Raw genomic sequence first — 20,614 nt, 5'->3', positions numbered from 1 at the left:
CTTTAAGTAGTGTATTTTGCATAAGCATTACTACCGGAGAAAATCTATTTTCGTATCTCAAGATTTACAGATCTAAATCTTTCATGTTTATTCGTTGATTCTACGTAAATATTGATATTTCTATCATTTTATATATTATGGCTGATCTTAGTTCTCAATATTAATGTACATAAATATCTAGGCGAACAAAAAAATAAATATGCAAATACGCGAGATCATATATATCAAATTATAAATTAATATATTATTCTTTTATTTTTAATTTTAATATTTCACGTACATATAATTTTATATTGTATTGAGATATACGAGAAAAACACACGTTAATATATTTTTATTTTTAATATATTTATATATACAATATTATTTTAAATCATATGTCAAAAACAATTTTAACTTATAATTCAATTTCTATAGTTTGTGTATCACATGTTAATCTTTTATACGTAGCTATTTAATATTGTAATAATAAATAAAACACACACGAACAATTGTTATAATATAATCCAATTGATTTTTATTTTAAATCGCAAAAAAGAATACAAAGAAAAAAGTAATCGATTTTCAGTTTTTTAAAGAATCAAACGCTCTTAAAAGAGAAAAGAAAAAAGAAAAGAGCCCGCCCCACCCCTTAAAAAAAAAAGGAAAATAGACGTCGTAGGTTTTATGGGATTAGTCGTTTGGCTTTGTGAAAGAGGGTTGGACGAGAACGATTTGATAGGTATTATTCCATTGTTGTTCACGTGAATTTCTCGCAGGGCCCTTATTTTTCTCTCTTTTCAACCAACCAACTCCCCCCCCCCCGCCTCCTCCTCCTCCTTCTACCCTCCACCTTTCTACAATCATCCATATCCCTTAGAAAATACGTTAGACCTGGCGGGATGGTGTCCCATAAGGAACATCAATTTTAAGAAGCATCACGTTTTTCCTACGTTTGCGAAAAGCGTGTGAAACCTTTACGGAATTTTCTATGACTTACTATTGTTACTCTCTCTCTCTCTCTTTTTCTCTTTAATGTTTGGATAAGAAAAAAAAACAAAGAATGAAACAAATAAATAATTTTTCAGAAGATTCTTTTTTATTCGAATAGAAAAAGACAAAAAAAAGGGCAATACTATTCGAGATGAAAACTCACGTGATAATTTTAACGATTTAATCCATGCCGCGAATGTGAAAACGAAGAAATTATTTCCGCGATTTTTTTCTCACATCAGTCGAGAACGCGTTAAAAATTAATTACTTCCTTTCCCCCCCCCCCACACAAATATTTTCTTACCTTTTTATTTTAATCTAATTTTTTCACGAAACATATTATATTATAATACAATGATACACGTCATTTTCATATTATATACATGAAAAATCGTAACACAAAATTCTATATAAGCAAAAAAGATACTTAAAAATTAATTTTGAATAAGATTCTAGTCCTTACGTAGAATTTATCTTTGAAAAATGTATTAATCCTTTTAGTCGATGAGAGAAAGATGGAAAGAAGAAACGAAGAAGAAGTAGTAAAAAGAAAAAAAAAATAAATAAATAAATAAAATCAATAACGAGAGACAAGTGTACTTTTCTTTGGGGATTTATTCCGGAACGAAATGTCCACTTGAAATGTTACAATACGGAAAAAAAAAAAAAAAAAAAAGGAAAAAAAGAAGAAAGGAAGGCAAGGATGGAAGAGAAAAGAAAAAAGAAAAAGGATAAAGGAAATAAAAGGGACAAGGATCGATGATATTTTTAGAAAGACTTCGTGTCCGATTAGAAACACTCTCATTACCAAAACTCGTTTTTTCTCATTCTTTTTTCATCTCTTTTTCTCGATTTCTCTCTTTAAACGTGAAACTAGAACGAAGAGGAAAGTTATAGATCAATATTCTCTCTCTCTCTCTCTCTCTCTCTCTTTCTCTCTTTCTATCACACTCTCTTTTTATCTTCGATATAACAGACTACTACTCGTTGAAACGTTACAATATAAACCGTTCCAGCGTATCTTGTTTGTCGTTAAAATCGTCGTAAATTTAGCACGGGTACAACGTCCGAGATAGAAAAAAAAAAAAAAAAAAGAAAAAAGAAGAACAGAGAAAACCAAGGACTTACTTGCTTGCTAATAAAATGGGATAGAAAAGTATCCCTTTAAAATGTATATATATATATATTATATTTTATCTTACATTAATATATAGAGTAATAAAGAAAGAGGAAGAATAGAATTCCCTTATGCAAATTTTTTCTTTTCATTTTTGTTATTCGGATTAAAAAAAAAAATAGAAGAAATTGAAAGATAACGTAATATAATAAGAGAATAAACAATTAGAATTGTGGAAAATATTTATCTGCGATTAAGGGTATTGTTTGATTATAAATCCAACAACAAATATTAAATATTTATTTATGATATAATAATGATTTATCATGTGATTCGCGATTAAATATTATGATTATTTTCACAAATTCGAAGAGGGGAGGTATTTAATTTAATAAAAATTATTTATACTTAAAAAAAAAAAGAGGAAACCAAAAATTATATAAGTCTAATAAAGAAATAAAGAAGGTAATATTATTATAAAGGATTTTTCATACACGTTTCGCAAAATGTAGACTCGGTTAATAGATCACGGATAAACTTTTATTAGAATTTCAGTCTTACTGGAGTTTCATCGTCCTTGTGTAACCGTTGCTATTTACAAGAGTACATAAAGAACTCGAGCGTCGTGGTCGGTGGTCAAAAGCACTAAGTTCGACATTCTTCCCTTCAACTCCCTTTTATCCTCTTCAAATCCAACGATTCTTCCCTATCCCTTACATTCAACTTGAAACTTTTAACTTTTATTTCTTTCCTTTCAAGCTACACCACTAAGTCAAATGTTGGAATTTATTTTTTGACAAATTTAACATGATATATTTCATTGACCAATTTAATGTTTCTAATCGTACACACTTAAATTAGATTTTATTCGCATCTCGTTTTGATTCTGACGATAGAAAAAAGTCACGGGGAGGAAAGTAAAATAATATGTCGGAAGATATAAAAATAAAAAAATTATTTATTTTCTTATTAGAGTAAATGTTAAACAAAATCTTTCACCATCAGATAGTTTAAACGATAAGAACATTTAAATTTGATATGAAGAAAAAAAAAACAAATTCAAAGGTATGCATTTCATGTATTCACGTGACCGATGTTGAATAAGGTAAAAGTTAGAGAACCGTGTATTATTTTGATTAAGTTTATGGAAAGCAAAAAGGAGGGCTTGCGTTTGAGTAAAACAAACTTTTTTAATTCTACTCGAGTGAAATCAAGTAAGAAAGAAATAAGGATTGAAAGAAAGAAAAAGAAAAAGAATAAGAAAAAGGAGAAGAAGGAGAAGAAGGGATGAATGATAAAAAAAAAGAAAAAGAAAGGAAATGAGAAGTTTTCGTGTGGCAATTTCGCGTGACCCTCTCTCGATTCTCGTTTCTATATACATAGATTGTAATATTAACGCGTTTGATAGTCTTAAGAAAATGTTGCGTCAAATCTTTGAACACGATTACTAAATATTTTCTCTTTCGAGGAAAAAAAAGAAAGAGAGAGAGAGAGAGAAAGAGAGAAACAATTTTATTTATAAATATTTCCATAACTCCTCCCAATTCCTTGTTGGATATTCATAATCGTAGCCACTGGGGAGTCACGCAAAACTCGTAAAATTCTAAACAAGTAAAAGCGAGTAGGTAGGAAGGTAAAGTATAGCAGGTAGGTAGGTAGGTAGGTAGGTAGGTAGGTGTATTCCTGAACAAGTACTATTACCCACAACAAAACCATTCAGCATTTTCCCTAAAGTTAGTTAATATGTATATATAATATATGTACGTTTATATATTATATTATAATACGTACAGTTAGAATAACTTCTTGGAATATACTAACTGTAACAAGTACAATATAAATATATATATGTAAGAGTACGTAAATATGTGTTGTCATTACAAAAAGAAAGAGAGAGAGAAAGAGAGACAGAGATAAAGTTTAGTTAAAATTGAGAACGATTTCATGAATAAACACCTTAATTACTTCGATCTAGTTTCCAAGCTCTTTTCTAATCCTACTAAATAAAATTATGTAATTTAATTAACGCGTTATATACGATAAGATCTAACATAATTAATTTAGTAACTAAACGATCGCGAAATCGAAGATAGGATTTAAAATGGGAATGGATCTAAATGTTCGAGAAAAAAAATAGGAAGGAAAAGTAAGGAAGGAAGGGGCGTGGGAGTGTAGGGGTGGGGGGTGGGGTTTGGGAGGAAGGAAATGATTTCAATCAAGAATTAGAAACGTAGAAAAGAGAGGAACGTTGAATGTGCTGAGTGAACGAGGTTAGAGATGGGTCGAAGAAAGCTGGAAAGAGGATTGAATTTTAGCTCCCAAATGATGAGGGGATGGGGGTAGAGAGAGAGTGAGAGAAAGGATAAGAGGGTGGGTTTAGGGTTAGGGGAATGAAGAGACGGGTGGTGTTTCGAGGTCGAGGGCTGTCGACCGACCTCGACCGATCAATATAGCTACAGGTGTCCGAAACTACCAGTATTACTGTGCTTTAGTTAATAAAAGCGCTAAATGGCAACAACGAAATGGCATTTAAACAAATGGAGAGAACAAAAAAAATGTAGAAATAAAAAAATGATAACAGGGGGGTTGGGGCTGGGCACAAATGGTGACGATTTGGACGAATTGTTATTGCAATTCGCTTGACATACGTTTTTTCCCCGACCCTGTTGCGATTTTTTTTTTTATTTTATAACTTCTTTTTTCTTTTTTCTTATATTCATTTGTTTGTGTGTGTTATAACGTTGTTGTTTCAACAAAATTGCGCGTATACTTTTTTTAATGTAATAATGTAATAAATTTCATAGAAAAAATGTGTGTTCACATTTAATATGCACACACGTGGCGTACTTATTTTTATTTAAAGCATTCATGTCATTTTATAATCAATGTGCGTTGTGATAAGTATGTTTCGAAATTATTTTTAATTTCAAGTCGTTCACAAATTAATATTTATCGAAAATAAAACAATATGTAGAAAAAAGGGGAAGCAAAAAGAAAATAAAAAGATGATAAAAAACATTTCCATTAATTCTGTGTTTCATTTTTACGCGAACGCATTTTTTTGTACTCTCTCATTAATTATTATAAACCAATAATAATTGTGTCGTTAAAAACCCCCGTTAGTCGTTTTATTTGTTTCGATTCGTGTATTTTTCATTTTTCTCCTAAAGTAAATCAAAAGATTTTATCGAAAAATTTATCCTTTTGATGGTTTTTATTATCTTTCCCTCTCAGTTTTATTTCTTTTTTTTTGTTTTTTTTTTTAATTTTGTACTCTCGACTTTCAACTTTTAAATTCTGCTGACCTTACGTAAAAGCGAATGTTTTAAAAATATCGTACTTTTAATATACTTTGCATTTTTTATATTTTTTCTTTTTTTTTCTTTTTCCTTCTTATCTTTTACCTCCCCATTTTGTTATTTTTTTATTTTTCCCCGGAAACATATCTCTCCCTCTCTCTATCTCTCTCTCTCTCTCTCTCTCTCTCTCTCGAAATGTTTTCTCTTTGAGCTTTGCTCTTTGGTGACACGCTATTTCAGGCTAGGTAAACGTAAAAAAACTTTATATATTATATACATATATATATATTTATAAAAGCATATGTATGCATATATAATACATATTTTTCTCTTTCTCTCTCTATTTTTTTCTCTTTTTCTTTCTTATCACGAAAGCACTATACACTACCACCAGGCTTGAGTGAAATGATTTATCAAAATCAAAGCTTTTCCTCTTACCTATTCATTTATATATCTATCTATCTATCTATCTATCTATCTTTTTTCTTTCTCTTTTTTATACAACGAATGAAAAAAAAAAAAAAAAAAATTTAATGGGAGAAAAAAAAAAAAAAAAAAAGAAAGATTTTATCCGTTCAATAAATTTTTCAACCTTCTTTTTTCCTTTCTCCCTTCGATTTATTTATCTCTTCGTTAAAAAATAAGACAAAAAAAACTTGACGTTTGTTAATGAATTGACAAAGAAAAAGAAAAAAGAAATTATATTTTTAAAAAGGTCGGTTAATTGAAATTGCAAACGCTTTTAAAAGGGGCTTGTCGATAAACGTTATCATCTCACCAGAAAAGGGCTTTCACTATACTCAATCTCTCTCTCTCTCTCTCTCTCTCTCTCCCTCTTCGTTTGACGACATCTTTTCTCGATGAATTTAGTCAAACTTTTAAGTAGAAATATTCTATATTACGTAAATTCTCGATGTTCGGTTATGTATTTTGTAATTTATAATAACTATAACGTGGTATATATATAATAGTTTTCTCATGATAATTAGAAAAGCTATTTTAACGTTACAAATATTATTTACCACTATAACTATTATCAATAGTATTAATACTATTGCAAAATTTCATCTCGAGGGGAAAGATATATATATATATATATATATATTATAATATTGTTTTATAATTCTAATGGAAGCATCGCGCAAATTTTCCCTCGTAAAATATCACGAAAATGATTGCGATTCTCCGTTATTATTCAATATTTCGTCGAGAATTCCAAATCGTTCTATTTACATACGTAGATATCTATGTACGTATGTCTAATCTATGTAGAATGTGTTCATAAATTACTAACGATGCGTTCTTCGAATCGTTAATGCTGTTAGTGCTTCGAGCGAATTCATTAGATGAAAATTGAAAAACCGAAGAAAGAAGAAAAAAAGTAGGAAACCGCACGCGCAACGCGAAAAGAAAATTAAAAATAAATCCTACGAAGCATTTCAAATTGAATACGAGCAGTCTTTTATCTTTTATTTTTTACATTTCAATATTTCCAAGGTATATTTTTTTTTCGAAAAAGAAGGGAAAAGAAAAATTGAGAACAAAAGTTACGTACGTTCATACTCGCGTTTAGTGTTACGAGTGGATCGTTAACGTTGTGATGCAAAATATCTTTTTTATTTATTAAAAAAAAGATGATATTTTTTCTCTATATATTGTCCATTCAAATAAAATAAAAGAATTTTAATTAATACAATATTAACGCGAACGAAAATAATAGTATACATTTTTGCGTATACAAAAATAATTCAATTGGTAAAATAATTTGTTACATTTACATTTTTTTCATTTAACACAATCTCTTGTTTACTTAATTTATTAAAATATTTCATATTGGCGGGAAGGAGCTTGTCGAAAAAAGAACAAAAAAAAGAAAATTTGTTTACTCTATTCATACTAATTTTACCGACGATGATAGTCCCAAATTTGTTCTCTCCCTCCCATTTTTTGTTTTATCGCCAATCCACCATCCCTAAAAAATTCCCCATTTGTTCTTCCCTCCTTTTAGTCGTTTTAATTTCGTCGAAATTTTTCCTCCGTTCGCAACAACACGTGCGCGAGCGGGAACGAAAAAAAAAAAAAAAGAAAGAAAAAACAAAAAAATTGGAAAGAGGGAAGTTATTTAAATTCCAGGAGGAACTCAATTGCGGCCATATCTTGTCGAGGCTTAGCTATTTTCTCGCTCTCCCCCAAACCAATTTCTATCTTTCTTCCACTTATTGTCGATCTACTTTAAGGGCTACGAAAGCTGAAGCTTTATGAGAACGTTCGGGAAGTTTTTCTTTGAGCAAGCAAATTTCCGAGAATCATTTTAACCAACTCGTTCAACTAACTTACCACCCCAACCCACTTTTATCTGTTTCTATGTATATATATTTCATCATCTCTCGTGGGTTTAATTTATTCATAGATTAAAATCACTTTGGAAGAAATTATTTCTCGTCTCTTTAATTTTGTCGAATTATTTTGTCGGATTTGATATATTCTAAATAAAAACGAAAAAAAAAAGAAAAAGAAGAAAACGTAAATGATAAACGTTGAAATTTGTGATTAAACTATTTTATTCTCTCGTTAAATTAGACTCTCGAATATGAAATAAATAAAAATCGAATAGAATAGAATTTTAATTTGAAAAAAAAAAGAGAAAAAATTAAAAACGAAATAAAAACGTTGAGAACTTTAAACATCGTAAAATATAATAATAAATAATACCTCTCCTATAGACGCGGAAATAAAATGCGAAAAGTTCTAACGCAAACTCGTTTGTTCCGCCCCCACACGAAGTTGGAAGTTTAATTAATCAACAAATTAATTGATCGAGAGCTCTGATGTATATGTATTATACATGTAACACCTAATTTCACGCGATTACGACGATAAAGTCACTAACTATGAATTCGTTGAATTAATCTCGCCAACGTAATGCGACAGTGAAACGTGTTATAAACGTTCACAAACGTAAAATGTTGTAAACGCGTCCATTTTACATCATATTCGTTAAAACGGGAATTGGTGGTAATTACTTTGAAACAATTTCAACTATCTCGACATTTTCGTATACAGTTTTTTCTTTTTTTTTTTTTTTATCACGGATACGTAAACGAGTTTACTATACTTCCATGATTTCGAACGAAAGTTTTAGCGAAAATCGTGGATAAGTACGTGCGAAACAAATTTTATTCCCAGCTTTTACTTTTACCATTCGTTCGTTCGTTCTTTCATTCGATTGAACTAATAGGATCGTTATTTCCAAATAGAGTTTATTGTTTTTAATTTCTTCTCCATTTTTTTACTACGAATTTTTGTTTTCCTTTCTATCATTTTTCGTTTTTATTTTTAATAGAAAAGAAATATTGGTATTTTTTAAACGTTTGCATTAGTATGGCAAAACAAAGAAATTTATTTCTTTTTTTATTTTTTTTTTTAAATCATATAAATTTTAATACCAAAGGGTAAATTATTATTCTATATACAAGTATCTATATTATTATATAGTTAGTATATTTAATTTCTTTGTGTGAAAATAATTTTTCTACAATTATATATCATGAAACACCATATCGCGCAATATATATATTTTTGTTTCTCGCCAAAACAAAAAAATACTTATTCGATGTCGGTCAAAATTTTAACACGCATGAGAAAAAAAAAAAAAAGAAAAAAGAAAAAAATCGACAGAGAATGTCAATCGTTGTTATTTTATACCATTGTAAAATGCGGAAACAAACTCCTTGTTCTTTTTTTTTTATTTTTTTTTTTTCGAGCTGGAAAAATCGTCCCTAAAAAAAATAAAACATCGATAGGACGCATAAAAAAAAAGAAACCAAATTCAAAACTTTCCTTCTCTCTTTCTCTAATATTAACGAACATTGTGCGTCACTTGTTATCGGGTTATCGCCAAAAAGTGTAAAAATTTTCATTCATTTTTTTCGTAAAACGTGCCGTGAAGCCCCCACCCCCCATATTTTATTTCCAGCTCGACGACTTGTACAAAGTTTTGATTATTTTTTTTCCTTCTCCCCCGGTAGAAAAATGATCAGCTATCTCTTTTTCTTTAGAGTATGACGTCATCCTAGTTCATTCCACAGAGAAAATCTAATCTCGATAAACGTGTGTTGTCAAGGAAGTCTTCGGTGAAATGCTTTTTTGTCGAAAAATTGTCGAATTAGTTCGAAATCGATAGATCTATCTTCCCTCCGATCTTTTTCTTTTTCTTTTTCCTCTTTCGTCGAATTTTTTTCCTGACATTTTTTCGATTAACTCTACTCGACCAGAAAGAAAAAAAAAAAAAAAACGTTTTGCAAACATCATTTTTTTCTATTTGTTTACTAAGAAATTGTTCTTTTTTATTTTTTTTTATTCTAACATTCAAATATCGTTTCGCGTAATTAATTTAATTCGATTTAATTATAGCGCGAATATTTTTCTAACAAAATGCTTTTCAATATAAATCGAATAATTAAGTGCTATATTAATCTTTGCATTTTATATTATTTTTTAATTTTTTTTTTCTATATTGATTTGGTTACAAAAGACGTTTATACGTTTTAATATATTTTACGCGAGATTAATTGTATGTATTAATTTATACGAATTTTTTTTATAATAAAAATGTGACGTATAAGTGGAATGATCTATAAAAATGATCTGAAATATGTTGAGTCGCAATTGACATATGAAACTCTTTTCTCGGAAAAATTTAAATATTATTTATTATTATTAAATATTAATTTGCACACAGCCAATTACTTTATCGAACTCAGAATTTAAAAAGAAAAAAGAAGACAAAAAAATATAAAATACTTATCATTGATCAATAAATAAATACTGATCAAATAAATGAAAGTAATTAAAACACATATTCAATTGTACCAAAAATTCATATTACAAAATATTTCCCGCGATTTAATTATTAAAAATACTTATTGATCGAGTGTAAATATAAAAGTTAATCAAAATATTATATTGAACGTATATTGATATTAATAAACGCTTTTACTCCAATAATTATTCAAACTACTGATCAGAAAATAGAAGTAATAACAACAACAACAAAAAGACTATAAATATTTTCATCATTTCTCTCTTTTTCTCTCTTTTGAGCTTTAGAAGTTTTTAACAATGTCGGCAACGGTTGAAACATAATTCGAACGATCGATCGATCGACGTGCTTGGTTTGACCGCATATGCGCAAAATTTGTGATCTCCGGCCGTCGAAACCGAGGCAGTTCACGAATGATGAGAGAGAGAGAGAGAGTGAGAACGGGGGAGGGGGAGGGAGAGGGAGGGAGAATTTGCTCGTGATATGGACTACCCTCGATTCAGAATTTCAAACTACGGTGGACGTCAAATTTGACAGAATAACGGTGACAGCTCCGTGTTGCTTCTATCAAAGTGAACTGTCCATTAATCTATCCTTGATCTTTCTAACAATTTCAGAATCTAATCATTTTTTCTGTTTATATATATATATTACGATGAATCAAAAGTTCGTGCGTTTTAAATGAATATTTCTAAAGTAAATTTTATAAAAACACAATCCATTATTCTGTTTCAAAGTAAAGTTTCAACACAATAAACACCCTAATATGTATATATATATTTTGTAATTTCAATTCATTAATAATTATTCAACGAAAAGAAATTGCATTTGTCGAAATTATAGAACGAATCGAATAAATATTCATAAAAGAAAAAAATTAATTATGAAAAAATTAATGTATGACCCTGGATACAGGATAAAAGTGAAACTTGTATTATTTTATGTATAAAATAATAAATAATTAATTCATGTATACAGTGAGAGTTCTTTAAAATGATACACCGTTACGTTTATTATATTTTGCTTGATAACTATTGATATATAATGTCTTTAAGATAAAGAAAGCTGTTAAATAAATATATCAGTAGATCTCTTAATTACATATTTAATGAATTTAACTTGAAAGTTTTATTTGTAACGAGTGAATTAAACAAATACGAAAATAATGTACATATTGATATGACAGCAGAAATAGTAAATTTTTTCATATCCAGCAATTGGTTGATCATCTTTTGTTTTTACTGTTGTTTAAATTATTTTTAGTATTAGAATCACTTTAATACCCATTAAAGTAAGAATAATATATAAAATATATTTGCTTAAAAATGACATGTCCATATTAATATATTTCTAATATTAAACAATTTCGATCAGATATTTTATTAGATGAAAATTTTCAACTCAAAATCATCACTGGCCGGGAACATTAAGAAAAAAATGTTTTTCAATTTAAACACTCGAAAATATTAGTATAGTACAATACTGTGATGGATTTACCTTAAGTAATTGATAATTAATCGAAAAAAATGTGTATTTTAATTTAGAAGCAGTGAGTATATGTTCGGAGCACCGTCTTCCTCAAAATCCACCGTTGAACTGAGTCATTGTCATCTATGAAAGTTCTTTTATTAAATATTGTTTATATGAGACTTTCCTTATATGGTACATACGCATAACAAAAATAATATTCGCGTAATAAATATCATAGAATTTCCTTATTAGGATAGTCATATAAACAACATTCAATAAAAGAACTTTTACAGAAGACAACGTGCCAGTTTAACGATGAATTTCGAAGAGAACGGTACGTTGAATAATAATAAATAAAATAAATATTTGAGTAATAATAATATAAAAATATTCGTAATAAATAGAATATTTTTTTTTTTGAAATTTTGTTATGAGAAACAATCGATACAAGAATTTTAATTGACTTTCATAGAGAACACAACGAGATCTAATTTAACCATAGATTTTTAAGAAAACATACATTTCCTTCGAGTAATTAACAATCATTTTATGTAACAAAAAAAAATAGTAAAATTTAATTTATCCATATTATTTTAATAAGACAATGATTTGATAATCTCTTTTACTGATAAATAAAAATAAAAAAAAGAAGAATTTACCATTAGAAAATATTTCCACCCAAACGTGTACACGATACACATGCATATATTATTTCACAATTAATATGCATATAAATGTATAGACACACGTTCACAGATTTACATACGTATACGAAACACTTACGTAAAAATCTTCCTTTATTTTTACGAAAGAACGAATAAACGATTGAACGAACGAACGAACGTGAGAATACGAATTCTGATTAATCTCATCGTCATTATCGACTTCGTTAACTAAACGTTATTCGAACAATTCCCATTGAAATATTCAACTACGAAGATAACGAAGTTTCAGTTTCGTTCAAAGCTTCCTATATTCCCTCCCCCACCCCTCCATTGTTATAATAAAGAGAAAAATAAAAAAGAAAAGTAGAAAAAAAATTCGAAGAAAGAGAAGAGAAAAAAGAGACGTGGGGACAAAAGGAATATCATCATGACACTCATCATAATGCAATGAAAAAATTATGTAAGAGGAAATGTGTGCTTGGAACATATTATTAAAAAAATACAAAGAAAAAGAGAGAGAGAGAGAAATGTAAAAAACGAAAATGGAAAGAGAAAGAAAAAGAAAAAAAAATAAGCAATTATACGTGAAATCGTGTCGGAACATTCGTATCTCCCTTCTCCCTCACTCCCTTCTCTTATCATTCCCTTTGTCTCTCTCTCTCTCTCTCTTTCTCACACGAAATGATTCACTTCCTGACTCGTTGCGTGCAACTGAACGTTTTAAAGCTGTCCTTCTCTCGTAGTTTGAATATTTCATCGCGAAGAAGAAGAAAGATAAGAAGTGCTGGAAATAGTGGAAAAAGAAAAGAAAAAGAAAATGGTGAGAAAGTGAGAGAAAGAGAGAGAGAGAGAGAGAGAGTAAAAGAAAATGGCGACGGAGAAAGTTAAAGGACGATCTAGTTGTTCGTGCTTACAATTAGTTTATTAAAGAAAAGAGAGAGAGAGAGAGAGAGAGTAATACGATTCATACATATATACATGTACATATGTAATATATGTGTATGTGCATCTACATTTCTTTCTCTTTTTGTGGTTTCTCGCACTGTCACCGGCGACGACAATGAGGCTTTTACAAGAATTGCAGAAGACAATGAAAGACTCATTCGCATAGTTATCATTCCCTATCTCTTTGTTGAGAAAAAGAAAGGGAATGGGAATGAGAAGAATAATGAATAAAGAGTTGATGATGAACGTAGAAAGTGTATGTATGTATATTCGTATGTGAGTTTGTGTGAATGAGCAAATGTGTGTGTGTTATGATTGTCAAGGATCTTCTGAAGAACTCGAAGAGAATTTAACAAAATACTTCCCCCCCCCCCCAATGTAAACTTATCTTACGATTCGTTTATAACATTGACGAAACCATTCTCTTAATTAATTTCCTTATTTTTCTACTCAAAATAAACTCTTATCTAATGGAGTCTAATTTATTTCGAATTTATTTGATTGGAAAATATTATTTTTAATTTTTGTTTTGTTTTGTTTAGCATTAATTATCTTCGGTACGGTTAGTTATGCGGCTTGTGCGACGATTCTATTTTATTTCATTGAATTTTTTTCTCTCTCTCTCTCTCAATTAATTATATTTTTTATTTTAATTATAAATATTACTACCGATGTTATATTTGATTTCTTATTTTTTTCGTTCCGAATTAATCATTTATATACCGTAATATACGATAACGTAAACGCAGAATTATGCGAGAATAAAAAATCATTTTCAGTATCAGATTAAAGAAAATTATTATATTTTATAAGCCTAATTAGAAGCTTGAGATGTGTCAAGGAAGTATAATAGAATTATATAATAAATTTGTAAAATATAAACTGGAAAGCTTTTGACTCGCGCTTATAAAACTTTTAGTCGAGTTTATGCATATGTATGAATAACTATATATATATATAATTGTACATTCTATCCTTCGTTGTTATTTCTTTTAAGAAACAAACCCAAAAAAAAGGAAAGGAAAGAAAAAACTAACAAACGAATGCGAAATCTTTAATTGGACGAATTCTACGTAAAATTCTCTCTCGTTCTGGGTATTCACTTGGAGGATTTCGCGAAGAATAATAAAAGAAACAAAAATAAAAAAAAAAACAAAAAGAAAAGGAAAAAGAAAAAATGTCTATCCAATGATTTTAATGAGGTACAACTTTGTGGTGTTCGACAAACAAAGCGACGAATGAAAGAAAAATAACGCGACAAAATAAAAAAAAAAACAATAAAAAATTAAAAGAAAAAAGAAAAGGGAGAAAGAGAGAGAGAGAAAGAGAGAAAGAACAATATAAAAAGAACATAACACGAGAATGGTGAGAAAGGCAAAGCTAGAAAGGTGCAAAAGAAAAACAAAAATTAAAACCAAGAAAGAAATAAAAAAAAAAAAAGAAAAAGGTAGGTCGAAGGGAAAAGAAATGGCCGGGTTGCGGCGGGGGGGGGAGGGGGGCTGGTTAGGAGGAGGAGAAAGAAAAAAAAAAGAAAAAGAAAAGGAACAAGTGATTTATGTCGAATGTTCGTTGTAATCGTGGAAAATCGATAATAGTCGGCTAGCTGAGGAACATCATCCCTTGAGGGGTGAAAACTTATTAACAATCTCATCCCTAACCCCATCCAGTTCTTACCATCTCCGCTAGCACCATCACCACTACTACACCATAACTACACAACCAGAGTACTGCTACCACCACCACCACATTTACAAACTTCGGAAAGTTTCACGAAAAGGGAGTAGGTATAGTAACGGATTAGTAGAAAATTATTCAGTTTTATCCCGTGGCGGAAGATCTGTAACTCTATCCAAGTTAAAGAGGGGTGTACGAAAGGGTGAGGGAGAGGGAGAGAGAGAGATAAAGAGAGAAAAAGAGAAAGATGAAATTAAACGAAGGACATATCCCACCTGTAAATACGATCCCTTTTGATACCCTCCGAATGAGATAAAAATGAGAACAAAAACGGAAAATAATAATTCATTTTATTTTTTTTTTTTTTTTTAAAGAAGAAAGAGAGAGAGAGAGAGAGAGAGAGAAATCTGGATGAAATACGAAAATAGAAATATGACCGATAGTCGACCGGATGTACGTCTTTGTGGGGATAAAAGAAAAAAAAAAAAAAAAAAGGAAAGACTAAAAAAGAATATATTCAATCCTATTAAACGTGAGATTTGAATCCTTGAAATGAAATATATCCAGAGAAAGGATATATATTTTTTTTTTATTCCCCATCCTACTCGATAATAAACTTAATTCTTATTTTTTGATTTCGTTGTGTGTGTAACGGCTATCGCTATCTTTTGAATATTTCCTTTTTTTATATATAATTTTTTTTTTTTTATTAATAATAATAATAGACTGCACAGCTCGTTGATGAGACGAGTGTAAAATTGTGTACACGTATTGTATATAATAATACACGTGTATATATTCTCTGTCTCTTTGTCTCTCTCTCTCTCTCTCTCTCTCTCTCTCTCTCTCTCTCTTTTTATCAACTCTATGTTTATTTTTCTTATGAATACATGCGTGATGAAACCCTTTCACACGAGAGAGTTTATTTTAGAAATATATTTATTTCAAAGAGTAAATAATAATAAGCCTTTCTCTCCTCTCTTCATTTACTATCGTTACCTATCCTAACTCGCGTCACTCTCTATTTGATTTTATTTATTTTTTTATTTCTTTCTCTTTTTTTATTATATATCCTAAATATATTACACATTTCTCTCATTTTATTTGTTAATAAATATGCTGAATTCGAAAGTAGTAGTTGATAATTCGAGATCAAATTAATCGAGTGTAAAATTGATTACCTATCACGTATATTCGTTATGTATGTATATCGTGTATTTCCTTTCTCACACACACGAATACATACTATCTGTTTCTGTTTTTTTTTCTATCTATCTATCAATCTATTGATCTGTCTATCTCTGTCTTAATTTATGTACCATGCGTATTGCGTATTTATCTTACGGATATACATTTGATGATAGCTATTCAGTTTACGCGAATAACGTTACATATATATATATTATATATACAATATACATGTGTATATATGTGTATATATATATATATGGGGCATTCAACATCAAATCGATCATTTTTGACCCCGACATCTTTCGATTTGACTGAAACTTTTAATCATTTTCTACACCTCTTTTTTTACACATGTTTTGTTTTTAAATGTACTTTTTGGAAAAATAAATAGAATGGGCAAGGGGGGCTCGGGGTCAAAAGTGTTCGATTTGACGTGAAATTTCCTATGTATACATATATTTCGAATGCATTTACACAGAGAAATTTAATCTTTCAATTTTGCAATATATATAAGCGCACAAATACACTCGTATATATATGGTATATATATATAGATAAATCTAAAGATAAGTTTCAAATACACATAGGAAATAAATGTACATATGTGAGATTTAATCGATAGCTTTTAGTATACACACACACATATATAACCGCAAATGTATTCTTCTTTTCTCTCTCTTTCTCTCTTTCTTGTCAGTCCCAAATCGTTTCTACATATGTGCATGTTTTTTTTTAGTATTTTTTTTATTTAATAATATAACGAGAGAGAGAGAGAGAGAGAGAATGTAGTTATCAGGAAAAAAATAGGAAGATTGAAAAACGTATGTTTATGTAATTGTAAATTTGTACGATGGGAGAAGATACCTTTTGAATCCCTTCCAACAAATATTAATAAATAAAAAATCTGAATATATATATTTAGGGATAAATGAAAATGTTTATACCGTACAAATGAGAAGATAAATAAATAAAGATTTGAATACTTGCTACACACTGTACTTTGTGCCATCCTGACGCAACCCTACGCTAACTCGTATAATATTTACGTACGGATTATAATTGAATTGTTAGAATCTGTGCTGTAATTAAACGACAATCAGTAATCCAATGAAGGAGCCTAGCGTTAAATTCAAATAACTAAATTAATTTTCAAAATATATATTATATATATATTTTTAAAAATTTATTTTGTTTTTCTGTTTTCCAAAACATTCTCAAAAATTATCTCTCGATCGAGATTTTAGTATTAAAATCGGATTACGCTTTAAAATTCGACCCTTCTTCAATTAAAGCCCTTTCATCATCCCACGCATGTTGTTTCTCTTCTCGTTGATAAGTAAAAAAAAAAAAAATACACATTTCTCGAAAATGCGTACGCGTGCACGCGTACGTTTATAAAGATATAAATTATTTATCGTAATTTAGTTATAAAAGAAAAAATATGAATATATATTTTTAGAATAAAATCCTCTTTCTCTTCTTTTCTTCTCTCTCTCTCTCTCTCTCTCTTTCTATATATATATAAATCTCTTTCCTTTTTCAAGAATTTGTAGAAAGAGTTTAATGAAATCTGTGAAACTTATACGCGTGACTACTTATATGGAACGTAGTAAATAGTTCTTTTTATGGAACTAAAAATAAAAATATATATTCGTATTGCATTCTCTTTTTTCTCTTTTCTACTTTTTTCTCTTTTCTAGTTTTCTCTTTCCTTCTTTTCTTAAAAAAATATGACGTCTCTTGAGATATATAAAAATTTCTTTTTTTGACGTCATCCTTTTACTATAAATCTCTTTTTCTATATACAGATAAAATACATGTCTTAATATTATTTTTTTCCATAACGATGATACATATATATATAGATTTAAATATATAACACACAAAGTAAATCAAAAAAATTGAAAAATATGGCGAATGTATTTCGAATTGAAAAAAATTAAAAAGAAAAAATAGATCGAACGTATTCCGAATTAAAATAAATTGAAAATGAAAACGTACGTATTTCAAATTTATAAAAATCTCTTTTTTTTATTTGTAATGTCGAAATCATGATAAAAATAATAGAGAAACTGAATGAAATTCGTCGAAATAAAATTTTGAAATGATCAAATTTGTGAAAAAAAAGAAAAAAAGAAAAGAGAAGAAAAAAAACAAAATATGTGATAAAAGGAAAAAATTCGTAGAAAGAGTTTAATTACGCATTTAATTTATTCTCTGTAGGATATTTCAAAGAGCTCACCTATCGTTCGAATTACTACTATAAGGATATATAATTATGACTGACCTCTGGAATACGACCCTGACCTCTTCCTTGCGTCCTGCCCCAGTAGAATCCAAGCACCATGCCCTTGAATAGCGAATTACACTTTCGTTTGCAATTGATTCTGATTGGAAACATTAAAATTAACTCATGAGTAAATAATACTTATTTCTCTTGTTGAACTTTTCATTATTTTTCAAAAAAATATATATGCTACCAATTGAATCAGAAATTCTTAAATCAATCGAAAGTTCTTTCGATGATTATTACAAAATCGTTAAATTATTAAAAACAAAAAATATTACTTGGAAAACGCGTTTAGATTCGTAGTGAAAATTGTAATTTAAAAAACTTTTATAAAAATAAATAATTAACAGTAATTTATAATAAATAGTAATTGATTTCGTGTTAATTTACTAATTGAGAACATTCGAAGATTAATCAAATATCACTTTTATTTTCTAATTTACATTTAACAAAAATATTAAATTATGCATTTTTTTTCACTTTCTCTTTTTTTCCATTTATTTTTCATTTCATCGTTTTCAAATCCTTTAAATTACGTTTCCCTCTTGGTGCATACATATATACATATATATATACGCAGCTATCGAGCAAACAGAAGATTCTTATCTAAAGTAAAACTCAATTTCACGGTTTAAAAATTGTAAATTGGCTTAGAGGTTACGTTAGATTAGCCCAAGATGCTACCTCGAGCTAGAACTAAATCGTTATCTATGGAAAACGTGCTACGATTTTCTAGACCTTATATTTATGTAACAAATAAAGAATATATAAGAGATTTGTACTTATTCGAAAAAAAAAAAAAAAAAGAAAAATATATTAAATAGTATTTTTTTTTAAGATAATTCTCCAAAATACGGATCACATTAAATATCCTAATTATTTCATATGTAATACACTTTTATTATATAAATATTATAATAAATATCTTTCACACAGAATTTATTTTTAATAATTTTTAACAGTAATAAAAAATTCCAAACTATTGTATTATCAAAGAAAAAAATTGAAAATAATTTCTATCCTTTTCCCAACCAATCCTTGCGTCCGCATAATAATACCGAGATAAGAAAATAAAACGAGAGAAAAAGAAATTTAAAATGATTATTATTAAAATATATTACTGTGTAGTTTATAGACATATTCATGGGGGAAAAAAAGTTCAACTTTTTCGAGAATTATATAAGATGAACAATAATTTTAATTAATAATATGCATATATTATATAAATATAAAAAATCTCATTTTTTCTTTTTTTTTTCATAAAATATACATTCTAATCAAACAAATAGTATTCTTCATAAGATGTACTCATTGAAATTAATATTAACAAAATTAACTAATATAATTCAACATAAGGATAAATAATAAATCGAAAATAATTTCTTTCGTAATTCTAAACTATATATAATCCTTGTGTAAAAGTATATAATTTTGAAATGAGATAAGGAGAGAGAGAGAGAAAGAGAGAGGAGGGGAAGGGTATATAGAAACGAAGAGAGAGAATCAAAATACCTATGGAATAATACACCACAGTCATGGTCCACAGTTGATAATAATGTCCGTGAGTTTCACCATTATTATATCCTTATAACCGATAAGGGTAACTGCCACAAATATTGAACTTTCTCGATCGCGATAGTGATCGGCGTAGAGCTATTACAGGTCGGCTTATTTTCCCAACCCTCCCCACAAAAGAGGAGGGGGGTGGGTGGGTTAAATGGGCTCGATCGTTTCACTGATATTATCTACACGATGCCACATTACATTCCATACATATACACACAGATATGCATCTATGTATTTATATGGATATATATGTATATATAAGGTATAGTATATATATATATACAATATATAAGGTTGCATATAATCCTGATACCAGCCTATTGTTAATTTTAATTGATTACGCAACACTCAAAAATACCGTCCATAACGATAATGGTTACTTCGTTAACGAGAGAAGAACGACGTAGTTTCGTCTAATAAGCACGAGAAATTCGAACGGTTTCAAATAAATATATGTAACACACACCTGAAATGTAAGATAATTTGAAGAAGATTTTATCTAGGAATTGAATAATAATATATATATATATATATATTTTATTTGCGTTAATATGTGTGGAGATTCGCGTTTAAAGAATAATATTTAATAATAAAAATCAAATT

General features: G+C 28.7%; 1 long non-coding RNA gene across 1 annotated transcript in view; it reads right to left on the bottom strand.

The window, feature by feature from the left end:
* LOC106790655 overlaps positions 1-20,614 on the bottom strand; it is a 48,302-nt gene that overhangs the window by 21,715 nt on the left and 5,973 nt on the right. The window contains exon 3 of the long non-coding RNA XR_001382099.1: positions 18,443-18,505. This is a non-coding gene — a long non-coding RNA (uncharacterized LOC106790655). The remainder of the gene's footprint in view (positions 1-18,442; positions 18,506-20,614) is intronic.

This window comes from Polistes canadensis, unplaced genomic scaffold, assembly GCF_001313835.1.
Source record: "Polistes canadensis isolate GaletaPanama2010 unplaced genomic scaffold, ASM131383v1 scaffold_7, whole genome shotgun sequence".
In the NCBI taxonomy this organism is placed as follows: Eukaryota; Metazoa; Arthropoda; class Insecta; order Hymenoptera; family Vespidae; genus Polistes; species Polistes canadensis.
The sequence above is the reverse complement of the archived record's forward strand: the minus strand, read 5'-3'. Positions and strand labels throughout refer to the sequence as shown.